The sequence below is a fragment of the Atta cephalotes genome (assembly GCF_000143395.1).
Source record: "Atta cephalotes unplaced genomic scaffold scaffold00031, whole genome shotgun sequence".
NCBI lineage: Eukaryota > Metazoa > Arthropoda > Insecta > Hymenoptera > Formicidae > Atta > Atta cephalotes.
This window is the reverse complement of record NW_012130095.1, coordinates 3343338-3347890: the sequence shown is the minus strand read 5'-3', so window position 1 is coordinate 3347890 and position 4553 is coordinate 3343338.

The window sequence follows — 4553 nt, the reverse complement described above, 5'->3', positions numbered from 1 at the left end:
TATATATATATATATATATATATATATATATACATATATATATATATATATATATATACTGGTCGCATAAATACTGAATGGCTAAATATAATAATCTGTCGTAATTCACTAGATAAGTGAACCGTGAGCCTTCTTGCCGCAAGGTAATATAGTGCCACAAATTATCGCGTGTGCGGCCGCTGTGTACGAAACAATTTTTATCGTTGTGGTTAGCCTCGTCGCCGTTACATATACAACTGCACTTTCCACCACTCATATTTATTAATCATCAACATCACAAAAGAGAGCGCAAGGTTTCACCGATTTGTCTTCTAAAAACGAACTATTTGGATGATAAAAAAAATACAGAAAAATGTTATAGATTTAATAGTTTGAAAGAGAGAATGAATGATTCGTGTACTCTATTATATCGGCGCGCTTAAAAACGTAACTTTCGTAGACTTGCAACAAAATACTGGTGTGAATTGATAACGTGATGCAGCAGATTCAATTAACGAATTTAGAGGATTTAAAATCCAAGATATAATACATATTTTAATCTCTGAAAAAAAATGTAATAGATCTTTGCAAAGTTTATAAATTTAGATACCCTAACTATATAATATTTTATATAATATATAATATTTTTAAATAATATTAAATTTTTTGTTAAAAATTTTTTCGAAACGCAGCATTTGTCAAGATGTATATTGCATATGTTTTCTTTATAAATAATTTATTACGGATTAAATTTGTTTGCTTAATCTCCTAATTATCTACTAATATTTTATAGATGTCATGAAAGGAATGTCTTGAAAGGAAAAGAGGGATACAATACGTAATTTGCAGTTTTTATCATCTCTCTTTTACTAATTGTAAGATAAAGTTTGATGGGTCAGGGACATCCAGTATTGTAAGCCTGCAGTTGCTTTTACACGGGCTTCGTCGGTGCGGCACATACCAAAGTGGTACAGGTTTCGAGCGCGTGTTGCGCTCCGAATGCACGGACAATAGTTTCGCGACACGAAATGCAAATAAACGCGACAGACCCCGTTGGAAGCGTTGTCGTCCGTGTCAGCTTCATAATACGGCGGAACTTTGACTCGAGTTGTCTTTGACTCGAACGAGCGCGGATCTTGATGCTGCAGCCCGAGAGTTGGCGGAACAATTGTACCTCGGGACTCTCCTAATGCTTCGTCGAATTCGAGGCGGTAACACCTTTGTTGACGTGTTCGCTCCTCAACGAATTGGTAGTTCCTTGAATTCCTCGATAGTTTCGAAAGTTCCAACTGCGCATCACATGCATCGATCCATGAAAAGCAGCTTCATTTATTTAAATGCGTCCTACAAAATGGACAAAAGTAAAGATATCGATTACGTACATTAATAAAATAATAAAATATTTGAGGCTGCACGTTATATGACAACGTAATAAAATTATTTGATGTTGTATACAATTATTCGATCCATTTATCCTGCCATTTATTTCTGTTTACATTTTAATTATATCAGGGATATGATTGCGCATAACTCATCGCTCTTAATATGGATGCTGCGGCAAAAAATCATATTGGTTAATACTTTTCAGGCTTTCATGGATACTTTCTGTATAAAAGCTATACGTTTCACAGATTATCTCTCCGTGTCCAGATCCATTATTAGAATGCCAACATTTCGTGAATATAGCAGATCATTTCATCAGAAAAAACAGTCTGATACTCCATCAAGCTATACTCCTCACCCTGATGAAGTAAACTGTAATGGTCACGAAACATTGGCATTCTAATAATGGATCTAGACACGGAGATAATTCGCAAAACTCATAGCTGTATAATCATTCTGGTTTTTGTGCAACAAAAACGAACGAATGTAGCTTTAATGAAAAAAAGATTTGAAAATATGTTTCATTTGCTAAAGTATTGTTTGTAAAAATACAATTGCGAAATACACAATATAAATTTTCTTGTAGTACTTCGAGCAACGGAATCTAGTAAGGATCAAATTGCATCTCAAATTGTGAAAACTATTTCTTTGTTCTTTGCGCAAAGGAAGCAGAAGCTCCCAAACGGTACAAAAGCGGCACGAACTTCGTCGTATGCCACGAACTTGTCCCTTTCATGAACAAGCGTCTGTTGCGTATTCTTCCGGAAGGAAAACTGCGAAACGAGCGGAGACGCGAAAAAGAGACATTGGATGGCTTCTTCGCCTTATGGCGATTCCTCCATCGATCACCGTTGTCGTATATATTTCCTTTTTGATTAAAATCGATGAATATCATTGACTTTTCATGGACAATGTTTGATGCACATTTTCGGCGTAATTGCACAAATTTACGGATATAGGTTTCGTTGCGATTTCGAGAGACATCGAAGACGCGAAATGCGATTCTAACGATCGAATTATATACATATTTTAATGACTTTGTTTCTTAATTTCGATACAATATGCGCGCGCTACTAGCTTGCTAGTATGCTACTAGCTTGATACAATATATTAATGCTAACGATGAATAAATTTATTTTTAGTAAAGTATTTAAAGTACTTTTAGAATGTTATTAAATCAATATATGTATATAGTTTATTAAAATATATTTAGATATATTTATTTAGATATATTTTTAATAACGAATTCAATTCAACGCATTAGCGAGCATTCAGTAAGCTATTGTATATAAATTGATAAGTATATTTAATATAAATACAATATATGTAGAAATGAGTTTTAAACCATAAAATTTTGAATACACTTTATGTATCGTATGATATGATAAAATAGTATTTTATAATTCAGAATATTTAGATTTACTTTTTTTACACTCAGATTAGATTAGTATAGATACAATGAGTTTAATATGCACCAGTGCGCACTCTAATGCATCCAAAGAACAGAAGTCACTGTATCTTTCAAATTGTTTTGCATTTTGCAGCGTAAAAGATTACTCTTATTGTTTAACATAAAAATATTAATATTTTTTTTTTAATATATCCAATTATTTCGCGTGCTAATAAGTATGCTTAAGAATTCTGCTACGCTCTTGAGATTAAAGTGAAAGTTTTAATAGTAGAAAAACCTATATAACTTTATAAAGCTTGTATCTTAAGCTTGTAAACTTCGGTATGTTTACCGAACCATAGCCGTTAACTCTCAGAAAGTTTCCGGATTCCGTATCGAGAAAAGATTTAGCTCCTTGGGTAAGAATGCGAGATTTGTAACAATGACGTAAGTCAGGCAACCGTGGAACGTGATTCATGACGTATACCGTAACTGTACCCGACGATCGGATTAAACTTGACGCCTGGCGCACTGGCGCTGCCAATACCCTGTCGTTATACAATATCGACGTGCCACCGATAATAGGTCCAAATTTACACCCTCGTACGATGAGATATGACCCTTCAAACTGACGTATTCAAGACTTATGCAGATAATGCTATTGCTCTGCTAATCAGACTATCGGGATTGATCCGTCTTTATATAAATATTTAATAAAAATCTAGATTCTCTAGAGAAAATAAAAACATGCTGTAATGTAATTAAATCTTATGATGAAGAAATAAACAAATTTTTAATATGAAATTTAAATTGATTGAGAACTTGAGTTTCGATGTTTTCTGCCAAAAATTGAAACCATCAATAACCAACCAATCGAATTTTTATTACATTAAAAAGTTAATTAAAATATACAAAAATGGATTTCCAATCATATTTTTATCGATCAAAATATTGCTCGTATAATGATATTTTCAATAAACCTTTGTCTCGGATCGCAAGATCATTCATGTCCCTTCCGCTTCCGTAATTACACGCACGTATCTCTCTCGATCCAATGTTACGTAATTGGTACCGTTTATGTCATGATTAACACGCACGAGCAGTAAATACCCGTTACGCTTGGCTAAATGCCATCGATCTCTCGCGCATGGCCGAATTACGCGATTAATTTCTAATGCGTGTGTCCGCTAGCAAATCGACTCGACCGGCTGCGCGAATCGCGTCGAAAGCCCAGACGTCTGTTTCACAAGGACATTCAAGTTTTAATGGAGGACTTGCGAAAATCGATCGTGCGCTCACATATACATACGTACCGACGTAGATACGAACGTATATCTACGCCGCACTCGTTGTGCGCCGTTAATGACATCGGGTCGAAGTGGCGGCAAAGTGGTGGACGTGTGGCAGTCGTGTTAACGAGTCTCCGATAGCGAGCGGGTCGACAGCTGTTAACGTGCAATTAAAATGGCAGGACAGAGAGAAAGAGAGAGAGAGAGAGAGGGAGAGAGGGAGAGAACCGCGGCCGAGAACCGACGTAAAATCGTCGCGCAACGATGCACGCGCGTCTACATGTAGCCGCGACTTGCCTGCGCGTAATACGTGCATCATTAACGGCGAACGCGTTGCGTACCGGACATGGTCGCCTAATTACGGCCGACTAAAGCGTTTGATTATCGGCACGTGCACCGAGATAATGGCGCTGCGGCACCCGTGCCTAGGCTACGTGATCGAAACCAGTGTCTCGGTCAACGCAATTTCCGATTAAAACGCATCTCGCGTACTACGACGGTCACAAAATCGC